The sequence below is a fragment of the Poecilia reticulata genome, chromosome 6, assembly GCF_904066995.2.
Source record: "Poecilia reticulata chromosome 6, P_reticulata-male-v2, whole genome shotgun sequence".
NCBI classification, from domain to species: Eukaryota; Metazoa; Chordata; class Actinopteri; order Cyprinodontiformes; family Poeciliidae; genus Poecilia; species Poecilia reticulata.
This window is the reverse complement of record NC_088835.1, coordinates 12,237,628-12,253,208: the sequence shown is the minus strand read 5'-3', so window position 1 is coordinate 12,253,208 and position 15,581 is coordinate 12,237,628.

Below are 15,581 nucleotides of genomic sequence, written 5' to 3'. Positions count from 1 at the left end.
ATCTGTGAGAAGTATAGGCTCTGTTTCTTGGGTGTGATGAAGAAAATGTGCACGTATTGTCCCTCGCTGGTCAGTAAGTCCACCGGACGCAAGCCAAACATCAGCAGGTAATCATGCAGCAGCAGGACAGGAGCCAGCAGAACCGGAGCACTCCGCTCTTAGACACTTTATCTCCTCTGTGCAGCTGGCATCGTGCACCCATACGACGCCACTGTGATTTGCCCCAGAACTGAAGCACTAATGGAGAGGCTGGTCAGCTGTTTTTGGATCTGTAGAAAGTGCCCTCTTAAAAGAAAAAAAAAAAAAAAAACCCAGGAGCTTCGGTTTCATCCCCTCATGGGCTTGTGGGATCTGTTAACAATGGGGAAAACAAAATGCTGCTCGCTGTGCTGCTCTGGCTCAGGTTTGTGTGTGTGTGTCGTTCTAATCAGAGCTACATCACATCCTATTTCTCTCATTATTCACCTAACCCTAAATCAATGCTGGAGCAGGAGAGTCAGTTGAAAGGGAAAATGCAAGTAGATCCTGGGTTCAGATTTCAGGTGGATAAATTATGTGGATATATTAGTTGTGGGGGGGAAAAAGCTGAAATGTTGTGTTTTTAGTGTTTTCATATACTCTTCATTTATTCCACATTTTCCATCCATGCCATCAAAGAACTTTAATGTTTTTATGTCATAAGTCAACAAAAACTATTGCATATTTTTCAAGTGCAAGGTAAAGCAGACTTTGTTGAGCTAAAGTAGTGACAGCTGAAACATTAGTTTGCCTACCAGCTGTGCTTATCCAGAGACAGAAGTGTTTGTAGATCCTCTGACCGGATCTTAACCCTTTCATGCATAGTGGTCACTACAGTGGACAGCTGTCTGAAAGCCATTTTCTTGTGCTTCTTGTGGATTTTTATGTTATAAATGCACACAGACCACTGAAGTGGACACTAATGCATCATAAAATACACTATCAACTACTGGCCATCAGCTGCAAATGCAAGAAATTATTTTTGTTAAATCCAATATGGCCGACAGACAAAAAAACACGCCCCTCCTTCCCGGTCCCTCCTTCTACTGCAGACGACTCTTGCAGGTAAAAATAAATATTGTGACAGCAGATAACCCCTAAAGAACAATACTACTGATGTATTTTTCAAATAACAGCTTTGTATTTGGAGAAAATTACAATTGATCACCTGAAAAAATAAATTTAAAAAAGATTTTTTTTACAAAATGTTTTGTTATGCCTTAAAAAAAATAAAAATAATTTTTAAAAAATGGAAAAAAAAAACCTGACACAAAGGACCATAATTCATGCATGAAAGGGTTAAATTAATCTTGTATTCAAAGGTCAGAAAGGTCACTCAGAGAGGAAGAAGTCATCACTCCAAAAGCAACACGAAGGACCAGATTACAGCTTGTAAAAACTAATATCTTAATGTTAGAGAGAGTTGTCCCATATATGGATACATTGACCATTAACTCATTAAAAGAAGCATTTAGTGCAAGTAAATGAGACAAAACATGAAGTTCTTACACAATGCGTGACGGTGAAGTCCTTCAGTGTACTGATTTTATAAGTTACAAATATGTGAGCAGCTTCATAAAATGTCGATACAGATTTGAAATAGCTGTCCCTGTATCTGTGCAGACTCCGGTTTACTTGCGGACTAGTGCATGATGCAGATTCTTAGTGAGTACAAACTAGTTCATAAAGTTGTTTCTTCTTGTTTTGCCGCAGGTCGGTGCTGCGCAAGCACAACTGAGTGCTGCATCGTAAATCAAAAGGGGAGACCCTCTGCGTTTTGGAGTTGAAACAGATTTTTCAACTCATGCATGTCATTTGTTATTTAACCATGCAAAATCGTGGGTTCATTTAATTACCTTTTTCTTTTTTTTGCTTCTTCTTGTGCTGCACTTGATTTTGTTTGCTTTCTGATTTTTTGCTTGATTGAGTCCTGCTGTTATCACTTAACAAACAGCACGGCTGAGATTTTTCACCCGTTTTTTTCCTCCTTGTCAAAGTCAGTCACTTATATTTTGGCCTCTTTTTAACGGTTCCTCCTGCCTTAGATTTGTATTCCAGGACGCTTCTGGAGCAACAAGGTGAAGTCGGCTAATTAACCCTCAGCGTTGGATCAGAAATATTCTATCGAGCTTTCAATCCTAAATACCCCCCACAAACGCTTGCGTGGGAGAGACTCTCTCCGGCTCTTTCCGGCTGGGCTGTGACCTCCTCGCTGTTCTCTGTCACAGAGACGAACAACCTCTGCTGCATCAGGCGCTCAGAAGCAGGCCACTTCCTGTTTCGACACAACATCTGTTTACGTTTGCAGTGTCAAAGATTGTGCAGAGAGGCGTGGGAACCCGAAGCTTTGCATGGCGGTCCCCCACTCCATCAAGGAGAGGGACAAGTGCAGCGAAAGGCTGTCTCTCCGGCAGGGGGGGAAGCACGTATCACACACACACACTCCGCAGACGCACACATGCACACGTTCCGGCTTCTCCCCACAGACACTCACTCATCACAGTGTTCTGTTTATCCTCTCATTTCATCCAAATATGCTGCTTCTGCTGGGAATTTATCTGGCTGGAGGTGTAGTGCTTTCTTACTCTGTAGCTGGTTTTTTGAGGAGTTCAGCCAGAGATCTGTAAACTCGGACCAATCAGTTAGCTGATCCTTTATTAAATAACATTTTTTATTGGATACAAGGGATGAAAGAATTATTTAATTGTTGTTTTTTTGTTTGCGTCTGACTTTGAATCAACAAAAGGTAAATGCTTTTGGGAGCCTGATCTTGTCATTGACTTGGGTTTTTCTTGACTGACGGTTTGCTGATAAAAAGCCTTATCCTGGTTCTCAGAAGCCGTCAGGGTCCCAACAGACAGCTGGAAGAAATGACCTGCCAAGGAGCACAAACACCATGAGCCTCTGAAGGCCGAAGCAGCGAAAACAAAAGACCGCTTTGCGATAAACCCTGGTACCTTTTAGTTCTTTTTACCATTTAGACAAACTGTTTGCCATTTTTAATAATAGTTTGTCCAAGTAAAATGAACTAAATATCACCAAAAAAAAAGACTAGAGCAAAACTGCATCGAATTGCACATCTAACAAGCAAGCGATAATTGAAAAAAAGAAATTCTCTCTCTAGGCAAAAATCACAAAATTGGTCGAGGAAATCTTTTGCTGCAAGTTTACGAGATTAGAGGTTATTGCCATTTGATGTTATGACGGTTTCTTTAAAAACCATTAATAAGCCCAGGAATGAGGAACAGGCCATGAGAGCAGCAAACACAGGGCGATTCTGAGAAACGTCCAAGGAAATCTTTTGACCTTCTGCGAGTTAGAATGTTGTTTGGTTTAAATGAAGCTTGATTGTTTCATGCACTGTTTTAAATATAAAGGTCCATTAAAACAACGACTCCAATAACCAACAAGACAGACACACAAAAAGACACATTTGCTGGTTAAAACGATGCTTCATTTCACCTGCAATGTGATTTTGTTATAACCAGTTATCTATTGTACCACCGTTTACCTTTAGGATGCAATAGAATAAAAATAAATTATGGAATTTAGTTACACAAAGTTATGCTGAAATAGTATGGAAGGATTTGTTGGTAAAGAGACAATTAATCCTTGTAACATAGTCTTTGCATTTAACTTTACAGTGTCACATAAACCCTCGAGCTTTGGTCAATGTTTATAGACAACAAACCAATTATTTTCTATATTTTTTCCTCAAATTAATTAGTTAAAATGAAGTCAATTTTTCAGTTGACTTGAACAAGATATATGTTGTATTAAAGACGTGAATCTCAGTTTCATGAATTCACACAAACGTGACATTTTAGCAAAATGTGGCTGATAGTATCCCAGTTAAAGCTGGAGAACCAAATATGTGAGTCTATAATGAATCTCTAATTCTACAGACGCAAAGTTGCTGATGGCGCCTGACAGCAATGTAACGCTTTGTAGCTTGTAAACTTTGACCTTGTGGTTGTCTGCCCAGACAATGCATGTTTATTTTCCTTCTGTTTCTCCTTCATGCCGGAGACTCAAGGGACTTGCAGAGAATGTCGTGTGAGCAGCTCACGTAGTTTCATTCTCACGTAGTTTCATTCTCACGTAGTTTCATTCTCACGTAGTTTCATTCTCACGTAGTCTCATTCTCACGTAGTTTCATTCTCACGTAGTTTCATTCTCACGTAGTTTCATTCTCACGTAGTTTCATTCTTCTCTGCTGAGCATTTAGTATTCATTGATTTTTCCATGAAACCATCATACCAAGTTGTTCTTTGCAATGAGAACAATTTAGCTACAGGCCTTAAAAATTGCTCAAGAGTAAACAGCTAAATATATATATATATATATATATATATATATATATATATATATATATATATATATATATATATATATATATATATATATATATATATATATATATATATATATATATATATATATTCTTTTCATGTGATTGGATCTTTCCATTTCATTTCATTTTATAAATAAAGTCTATAAGAATATTGTTCAATATTACTTGTGGACACAGACAGCATGAAATAGAGTTATTGCTTCATTTCATTTGTTTGCTCCCAGTTCCTCTCTATGCTCATATTCTCCTCACTTTTCTTTCTAGCACTTGCAATAATGGGTCAGCACCAGAGCCACCTTTCTTCCCATGCTGGGCCCAGTCACTTCTTGTCAGCGATGCTGCTGCTGCTGCTGCTGCTGTCACTTCGCTGCTAATGGCCGGCTGCTGATACTCTGACAGGAAAGATGGGCCTATCTCCCTCAGCTGCTACCTTTTTTTTAAGGTTCGTCTCCAGCTGATGTGGACAAAGACCATCACCTTTCTCTTGGTATCCGTCACAGCACCTCAAATGTTCCTTCATCAGAGGTTTAGCTTTCACCTCGCGGTCCAAGCGTTGCCCCAGCTCTCTGGCAGGGTTGTTGAGCCCAGTCTGCTTGTAATCAAATGTTACATTTTCAGCTGGTGTGTTTCACTTTCACACCGCTCTGTGTCAAACGAACCAAACCCCTTTGAAGAACCTGTTCACCCTCCTCTCCTGCACCAAGAACTACTGGAGACATCCGTTAGTGTGCTTACATCTCTGGCCTTTTTAGTGATTCGGTGACATCAGGAGTTGTGCAGGTTTCCATAACATTGAGGGTCTTGGCCCTTCTTGTACTATGTTGCTCTCAATGTTCTGACAGGGTTAAGCTACCACCACCAGGTAACAACGAGCTCTGTGTGGAGGGACTTTTAATTAGTACATGTCATTAGTAGTCATGCTTAGCCAAACTAAATCCAGTGTTGCTCATTAACCCACAGCCATCTAGCATGTACCCTGATTATCCTCTGTGATCAAACATTCGCATCCGGTGGCGCCGCAGGAAATTGTGTGCAAGTTAATTCAAAAAGTAGGAAGAACTCAGAATATCATTCAAATGCCATTTAGTCGTTTAGAGATAATTTTCCATTAAGATGTTTGCTTTCAGTGTGAATGCATCTTGCTGTCAGCGTGGAGGAAGTTGCATCTCTTGGGCTCTTACTCATCGCTGCAGAAAGGGAATTGATTGTACTTCATCCAGGCAGAAATCCAAGAGGGGAGACTTAAAAATGGAACCAAGTCGGGAAACGTGAAAGCCACCTTTCATCCTCTGTTTAAATATTAAACAACTTTAATGATCTGTTTCATGTGTTTGTACTGTGAAGCTTGTAAAGACAAGGTGTATCAATTAGATTTATTAACAAGTAAGATCACTGAGCGAGAATAAATGATGAAGTAAGAATTTTGTGCCGATTTTATGTTTTTGTAAAGTTTTTACCTGGCGATACAGATTTTAGGTGATTACATCTTCTTACCTTGTGACAAAAACACCTGTTATGGAATTTGGAAAGTTTTTGAGTGTTTACATTTACATTTTGTTGACAAAATACCCAGTTTGAGTCAAAGTTTTAATCCTGGATTTAACATAGGACTGATAAATGGTCATTATAGAAGTAAAGCAGTGTGAGAACTAATCCTGATCGGTCTTAATTATTAGTTTTATTTTTTTTAAATAGCTTATTATGCCTCTGTGTGTAATTTTGCTTAATTATAAAGGCTTCGCTGATATTAAAAATGGTTGACTATGGTACTTCTTTAATCAAATAAATATGTCAGTTCCCAAAATAATTCTTGTTGGAAGAGCTTTGTAGGATGTGGTAACATTACAAACTGAAGAAGATTTTGAAAATTATAGTTATTGGTTATTCTTATTAAACGCACAATGCCAATTTATTATCACTAAGACTTTTTAAGCCTTAGTGATAAAATAATTTTTATCAGTGGACAAACAAATCCACTGAGATGTAAAGTGTTTCGCAGGAAAATCAAACTAAGGATGTTGACCTCCCTTGCAAACTTGACTGATCTACTTGAGAACCCACTGACTAATAAACATATTCACATTTTTCAGTGTTGCTTAATAAATGTCAAATTAAATATTTTCATTCTTTGCATTCTAAGAAAACAAAAATAAATGGATTATGGTACAAATATTGAATAATTTACAGTCCACAGCCTCTTTTTTCATTTGGAAACCAGCAACTTCAATAAAATCAGCTGCATATTTTCTGCTTTTTTGACATTTCAACAGTAGATATGTTATGACTAAGCTTAAATAGATGTAATCGCTGATTTTTAAGTATGAGCCTCAAAGACCAGATGCTTGTAAGCAGGCTCTGTGAAAGTCCTTTTAGAAAAGAAGCCTTCCTATGAAGACAGAGACAGATTATCATCTAAGTGAAATATCTTCTTCCTGCTAACTCTGAGGTATCGATCGAATACTGTTCAGCTTCCAAGAAAAGTCTGAACAAGAGATGAAACAAATGCTCAACTTAATTTAAGCACAGATAAAGACAAGCATCTACTACCCTTTTTTTTTTTACAAGTGTAAACATCATGAGTGGCTTTACTCTAAAAGTCAGAATGCATAGCCAACAGTGCTTCGGGCCGAAACACTTTACAAATAAGATTTGAGGTGAGAAATCATTTTATGACAAGAGAGCATCAAATCGGGATGAATGGTGGCCACAACAGGAGACATCCCAAGCAGGAAATACATGCTTGAGTACCAAACGTGGCAAGCAGATGGCAAGCAACAGGGCCCTGTCGGTCCAATGAACGAGTGGGCATGTGGAAGAAAATGAAGGGGAAAAACAGGCAGGATGGGTAATATCAGGCCATCTGTCTGTGTTACAACAAAGCGTCGTTTTGAAGCGGGTGGAAAGCTCGCTCTGACTGTTGTCTCAGATCATGTCTGGACAGTAGCTAGCATGCTGGGAATGTGCTTTTGCCTGCCCCGTCGTTTGTCTTTGCTGCGTTTGAGGGCAGAAGCGATATTAAAACGTTCTGAGGTCGGAGACGAAACATGGTGACCACAGAGGTTCGTCTTTGATTTCAGACGTTTGCATTTCTTTGCTAAAGAAGGAAAACACGGTTTTGTGTCCTTAAGAAGAGTGATTGTGCTGAAATCCTTTGAGTTTAATTGATTTGCAACTTCAAAGTGTCTCCAGGTAGATATGTAGATGTGAAAGTACATTTAAAGAAACCTTGACACACTGAAAAAAATAAACCTGACAATCCTTAAGATTGCAACGAGAAGAAACTTATTCAAGAAATGCATTTTTAAAGTTTCAAAGTTACCCCAGTTGTGGAAACAACGCATAGTTCTGCAACTATTTTTAAATAAAATGTTTGTTTTGAGAATTCTGCCAACTATTTTTAGTTCATTACTATTGCCCTGACAACAAAAGGTCCAAAATATGAGCAATAACTCCGTTAACTGAAACATATACCAGCGATTGCTGCTTGTATTGGCTTCATCGAAAGAGAACCAAGAGGCATGCATGAGAACGATGCTCTCTGCAGAAATTCACACATATGTAAAGGGACATTCAGACTCTCACCAAGTGGAAAGGAGTTTGTTCGCCCCCGCACGTTGAGAGGACCAGATATGTGTCTGGGCCTGGTTTAGAGGCTGCTGGCTTGCTCCACAGTACCAGGTGGTGTGTGTTTTCCATTTACAAGAAAATACTAAGTGTAGGCAGCAAAGAGGAGGTGCTGTAATCTATTCCTGCTCTGAACACGGCCCATCTGAGCCACTCTGAGGCAGCATGCCTGAGGCAGTAACGTTGCCAGAGAGCACAATACAAAATAGAGGTGCGGAAAAAGGTATCAATTATAAAATGCTGCTAAACGAAAGAAAAATTCGAGACGCGCTGATTGCAATTTTCTACACTCAACCTGTTCATTGATTCATTCATTCACAGAAAGTTCTCAACTGCAGAATTTAACACCGGCCAATTTCAACCCACCTGCGATTATTGTGGTTTATAGCACCTAAAAAACAATGTTCTTGTTTAAAACGTGAAATAATAAGTGATAAAAATGCACTGTTATTCATTTTGTGTTTTTGCCAAAGAGCCTTGATGCTTTAGAAAAGCAATCCATTGTGTACATTATAGAGAAAAATCTCCCACAAACAGATTGGTTTGTTCTCTGTTTCACTCTTAATAAACTGTTTGGGTCATAAAATAAGCCGGTTTGTTAATCAGCAAAAGTTTCCAGCGGAAACTCATTTTATTTCTGATCACTAACACGGCATCAAGAACACGACCGCTTTTATCAAGCGATCGACACAAACCGAGTCTCTCGTTAGTGAAAAGAAAGTCATATATCAGATACCACATGCTATTTTATCATAAACCAAAAGTCACCAAAGTTTGCAAGATATTTGGATGTCTTTACTCTTTGGACAGAAATGGCAGCATGATTTTAAAAACTTGGGCAGCTCGTGCTGCCTTCCTGAAATACATCTTCCTCCCACAGATCAAAATAGGCCTTTTGAAGATTTTCCAATTCTTGTTAGTAGTTACAAAAACAACACACAAACACAAAAAAAAGACTATCAACTGATTTTGGTTTGGCAGAGCAAAAATGGCTTTGGTCTTTAAAAAACAGAATATGTTAAATGAGTTTAAAAAAAATAGTAATGTGGATTTCTAAACAACTGATGCTTGGGTGTAAATGAATAATCCAACCCTTTTCTACACCCACTAAGTCTTTACAAGTGAGCTGGTACCAATGTCCATTAGTCGATTGGTGAAGCCAAGGCAGGTCGTTTGTCCATCACAGGGTAAAACTGAGACACATAAACGCAGCCGCACCAGTCAGGCGTGGCCAATTAACCCGAAGTTCCTGTTTCTTGATAAAGTTTCATTCAAACTGCCCAACCTCTGTCGCAACAAATCGGGTAATAGAATCTCCCAGCAGTTTTCAAGAGTTATCCTTTGTGAGTATTTCAGAGATTCTTCCTTCAAATAACATGTTGAGACCTTAAATAAACATCCACCTTTGAGTAAAAGTGATAAGCAGTGATAAGAAAGACAACAGTGCACCCAGGAAATTCTCCCCGTTAGCATTGTCCCCTTGACTCAGGAATGAAACCACAGGCCGGGGGGAGGCTTTCACCCTGCTGCACACAAATTCAGCACACAGGGCAGATAGAGGTTAAATAAAAAATTTAAAAAAATGTTGAAGAAAATTATCCCGTCAGGAGAATTCATTAACAAAAATGTATAGACATGCAAACATAAACCGCTTTTCAAACTTGACATAAAAGAGGGACTTTGCAGGATTCAATGCGGCACTCTGCTTGCTCTCTGCTTTTTGGGTTATTGATCGTCTAAAAGTGGTTGACATAATAATCCAAACATTTAATCCACGGTGAAACATAATTTTGCTGTGTTTGCAGTGTGCTGGGGGATGCAGGATGACCACAGGTCCTTTTACTGTGAGAAACAAAGAACACAAAGAGTAATGTGCACAGTTTCATTGTTTAGATTCGGCTGAACCTGAGGAACAGAGCGGTCTTTTGAAAGGACTAGAGTTACTTGAAGATACACTCCTCTGCAACACACACTGTTTGATGATGCAAACCTAACTTTTCCAATTGCTAAAGTGTGCAATGGTTGAATGGTTTTGGACATTACATTCACAGATAGCATTTGTTAGAAGATTGGTTCTCAAAGTTTTAATGACTTAGTGTTCATTTATAGAGTGAGCATTTAATGAAGGTCCAGAGAGATACGAACATTAAGTATATACAAAGTAAGAACCGCTTTTTTACAGTGCCGTTTAATATCATTGGCGCATAACAAGATTTTCAGAAGGAAAAAAAGCCATCTTCAACTTTTACTCACTGGACTTGGCTAATCAATGATGATGAAATATTCTTGGTAAAGGATGTGAATGCAAAGTTGCATTTTGTTGGGTTTATGAATGTGAGAGCTTTTGTGTTAAAATCCTTTGTGTTTCATTGCTTAGATTAGTCCTTTGCAACTTCTTCACAATTCCTTTTCACGGTGTTGTAAATTCTTGGACAAGGAAAGGATTATGTTTGTTCGGCCAATCATATTGCCCACACACCGTAGGATGCAGAAGTAGGAGCTGATCAATTCTTTTTTATTTATTTATTTATTTTTTTTTACTGCATCACACAAGCTCGGTCATAACAAAAACTAACATGCATCTTTTTCACCAGTCTTCTTTAACAGTTCACTAAATACCGCTGTACCTAATCTGAATGCAACGCCCCCCTGCAGTCCATGGCTGTCAGCCGCTGCAATGCCTCCAGCAGGTTAGAAATCACTGAACATCCTGGCTGCACCTAGTGCGACTCGCCTCAAAAAGGGAGACTTGCATGAGTGGAATCTGTGTTGCAATCTAAAACAAACGTTATGCAGTTTTAAAAACGACAAAATTTCAGTACATTTCATATGAAGTAAGCCACATGTTCATCACAACAGGTGTCGTTTTAAGGCAGGATGGAGGTTGAGGGTCTCCAGTCAAAAACTCAGATGTTAGATTGGAGCTTGTCTGTATGTGTGGAGAGTTTTCAGGGCCTCTCAGGCTCCCATACCATAGTACATGCGTGTTAGATTACACATTAACTTTAGTTACATTGTGTGCTTGCCTGCTTGTTTGTTTGGCACACACGTCTCTAAGCTGATCCCTAAAGGGACCAACATTTTTATCCACTGACTGCTGGCTTCTGCCATAAATGAAGAGAGACAGAAAGTGAGCACATAGGTTACAGCTTTTAATAAATTTCCTCACTGTCTTTAATTGGCAATTAAAGAATCTATTCATTATTTGCATAAAAAATTCACTGTGATTTGATCAAAAGCAAGTTTAGATTTTTACAGACCAAATGTTGATGTAGACGAAATATAAATAAGGGAAAATTATACACATATACAAATCCCCATAAATAAGCTTCAGTCACTGCTTTAAAACCTCTTTATGTTAACATTGAACCCTAAATAAGAGAATTTCACCTATTTATTCATTATTCCTTTACTTTACTTTGCTTAACTGATTGGCCTCAGTGTCTCTCACTCAGGAACTGGTGCTTTTTTCTGAATTAGTGTTTTTCAATCTGCAGATTTATTTATTTATTATTGTTTGCTTTAATACAGGTCTGTTACCTCCTTAAAATACTTTAAAGCCCTCTTGGTTTTCTTTAACATACAACCATTAAAAACGGGGGCTCATCCAGAAAGAAATTCACTTTACAGAGTCTTTATTGTTTTTGTTCAGTTTTAGTTTTGCTCTCATTTTGCCTTTTTGAGTCCAGTACTGCTCACACCATCTCTGTTTCCCACTTGGCAATAGAAGCTGAGCAGTAATGTGAGATGAATTGCATTATTTTAGACTGTGACATTTTTATTTTTTATTTTTATGCAAGTCAGTCCATCATAATTAATGAATAATTAGCAAGGACCGTTTGTGGGAACTATTTATAGAACTGATTGCTGTTTTGACAAGGAACAGGAACTCTGTGGGCTTCATTTCTCCTCCTTACTTGATAAAACATTATATAATATCCCACTCTTTAAAAAAATTGTAGTTATTTCTTTAAAAACTCCTTGAATTTTGTGTAATTTTGCAAATGTACCATCTATCACTGTTTGTTTTATGAGTAAAGATTCAGGAGAGTTTAAACATTTACCTGCATCCATATAATCATATCTCTTTTACTGGCAGCCAGAGATAATAACTCCATCTTTCATCTGACAATCCAGCTTCAACTTCAGTCAAAAATCAATACAAGCCATTTTGTTGCATTGGAATATACAGGCACCTGAGCCTGCACACATAGGACCCACAAACAATTTGCTCATCCTGACCACAATATCTGCAACTCCATCACATCTTTCAAAATGCAACAGAGTTGATTTTCCTCAGCAAATTTGAAGAAAAGAATCAAATTAGGAGCCAACAGTTTACATCTGTTAAAGATGATGAGGGGAAAGAGAATATTTACGTGAAAGTGTGATGGCATCGTTCAAAAATATTGATAAACCTTTAGCGTTTCTAATATTATAACCACTGATCTCCATGTAATTATTGCTCAGAAGTTCGAGAGAGAACATCGTTGAACAAATAGTATCACAATGATCACAGAACCAAGCAGACAGGGCAGGGGTGAAGTCGTTTAAAAACCTTAAAGTGGGATTACTCAACTTCCTAAACTCTCAACCTTTCACACAGCACTGCTGTATATGCCAGTGGAAAACAGAGCATGGTGCAACCTTACGTCTGAAAAGAGATGAGAGAGACTCACCTCTGGTTTTAGAGATACTGTTGGCAGATTCAATGTTAATCATTTACTGCACAGAAGTGGCTTTTAGTGTGGCAAGAGAAAAGGACGGAGTGATCGGTTCAAAGTTTACCAGACGCCACGCGACGATATTATGATCTTGAAATTTCAGGCATACATGTAAAACCGTACATCACTCTGAACCCACAGTGAAACATGGTGGCGGCAGCATCATGTCGAGACAGGGAAGCTGGTCAAAGCAGAAGCTAGATGTAGAAAAATACACAGCAGTTTTTGATGAAGCTGCACAAAACTTAAGACTGAGGCAGAAGTTCACCTTCCAGCAGCAAAATTACCCTTATCGTAGATCTGGGGCTGAAATAACGATTTATACCTAGAAATCCATTAGAATGGTCCTGTCAAAGTCCAGGCTGAGATCCAGCTGAAAGTATGTGTCAGTACTTCGGAATGGCCGTCCCCTGACGCTCTTCATTCAGCCTGACCGAGCTCAAGCTATTTCACAAAGATGACTGGGTGGGGGAAAAAAATATGCTCAGATACAATGTTGATACAAAACATAACGTAAAAGACTTGCAGACCAAGGTGATTCTATAAAGTATGGACTCTGGGTCAGTTCCAAGCAAAATTGTGCAAGAAGGTTGCAAAACTGTTTCTTTTTTTTCCTTTTTCCCACTTTGCAATTTCGCATAAAGCCTTTCTTTTTCATACGAATCCTAAAATAAATTGATCTTTTAATGGTTAAAAAAAGAAGAAAAAAAAACCTTTGACACAGTTCCAGGAAAAATAAGTATGTTTGCAAAGTGCTGCAGATAAAAGCTGAGCAGATGAGGAGCTTTAGTTGAAATTAGAAGGTGTGGAGAAACGGGATAAATTTAGCTGAAACTTCACACTAAGAGATCGAAGTTTAAAACCGACTTCCTGGCTAAAAAATGGAGCAGCAGGGGAAGTATTTGTTTTGGAAAGCAGCTGTAGTTAATGACCAACAGCTTCAAGTGCTGGTTTGATTATCACCAGACTCTGATGAATTGAAATAAAGGATTACAACATGTGAAAGTTACCAAGAAGTGAGGATTAGATTTCAGTTCATAATTTGCATAATTTAGAGCACAAGTGTCACACGTGCTCAACAAGCTCTTTCTCCAGTTCCTCATAAAATCCTCCATCTCCAAAGCGGTGTGACGGCACAGGAGCACGGCTGAAATGCAGGATGACAAGGACGTGTGGCAAAAAAAAAAAAAAGAAAAATCTGCCGACTGTCATTTGTATGCAGCGTGGACCTTTCTTTCTTGTCAAGTTGGACCTGTGCAGAAACTCTCTCTCCCAGAACAGCAGATAAATTGTCTGTAGAGAAAAGAGCAGCTGAGGCAAATCTGTGCTCTCTTTCGGAGAGGAATCTGCTCTGCTCTCAGTAGCTACAACAGAGCAAAATACAAAAAGTTGTACGAAAGGGAAAAGGGAGGAATTTTAACCTCTCTGTAATACGGCCGTGACAAAGAGAAGCTGGGAGACAGATAGAGAACCTTATTAAGTTCTGCTCTCCAGCAGCTTAGTTCTCAAGACTTGAGTGAGTTTTATCTGCCAGCCTCTTCAAGCATGACCGCAGTAATGAACCTATTAGCCATGAAATTGACTTTTCGGATAAATAGTGAACAGCTGAGAGCATTAAAGTCCCTTTGTTTGCAAGTCATAATTGTGCGTGGCTCGGTCTGTTTAATTTATTTATTTACGACGGGATCTGCACACATGCAGCAACGTGTGGGCCTGTATTCCTTCCAGAGAAAGCCATTATCTTGTTGTTTTGTCTGTATGAATAATGACGTACAGCCACATTATTGTCCCTAATTGAAATGTTATATTAGAAATCAGCACTTAACATTTACAGAAAATGCCGATAACCAAATTATTTTAGCCTTTATTTTGTTTCATTTAACCCCTAGGAGTTCAGGCTGTTAAGACAGTCAGAGAACAGGCAACAGACATTTGTGGAGAAGAATAACTATTCCCCCCGCCCCCATCCAGTTAATTATTTTGTTGTAAAAAAAAATTGAGAGAGCACCCATAGTTTTCCTTAGTTTGCAGGTCTCTCTTTACTTGATTCCAGGTTATCTTTAGGTAAATCTAGTTTGGTGCGCAGTCTTAACAGCTAATACACAAAAATTTGTGAAAGTTTAAAAGTCAACCAGGATCAGATAAGCGATAAGCGACGGGTTACATTTAAGGGAATTTGCGTATCTCAACATGTTAAAACTCAGCACATTTCTTGAAATACAACTTACTTGGAGCTGGTCATCCAAATCAACTGGTTGTGTTCCTGTTCATGGTTTAATTTTTGGATGTGAAGCACAGTCACCAGCATGGCAGCGATTCCTATTCTTCTGCTGCAGTTTTACAATGTAAACTCTCCATGGACGCTTGGAGATTTTTCCAGTCTGGCATCGGCTGCAGCCAGTCTTTGTTTTCCATCCTCAGCTGGCAGAAAAAAAAGAAACAGTCCTTTTGTTTTGCTGCATCTCCCCCGCTATTCTCCGTGTCCAGTTTTCCATTCCATTTGGCTGCTTGTCAGATAACCTCTGCAGCCATCAGGCTGAAATCATCTGCAGCCGTGCTCAAAAGTTGCTTGTCTCTTTCGTTTCTTTTGTGTTCGTACCGTTTAAGGTTTGCAGAGCTTAAAGGCGGCCATTTACCTTTTCTTTCAGTAATACTCCTAACCAGACATTTCGGACATTCACTGTGAAAACTTAGATCGTGTTTAAGATAACGTACACAGCCACAAAAGTTGCAAAAGTTTTACATGCCTTTAAAAACAATTACTTTTGTCCTCTGGTTTTATTTCTATACGCTGCAGTATAACGGCATCAACATTCTGTAAGCAGCTTTATATTAATAGTGGTTTGGGACTCATTAAACTC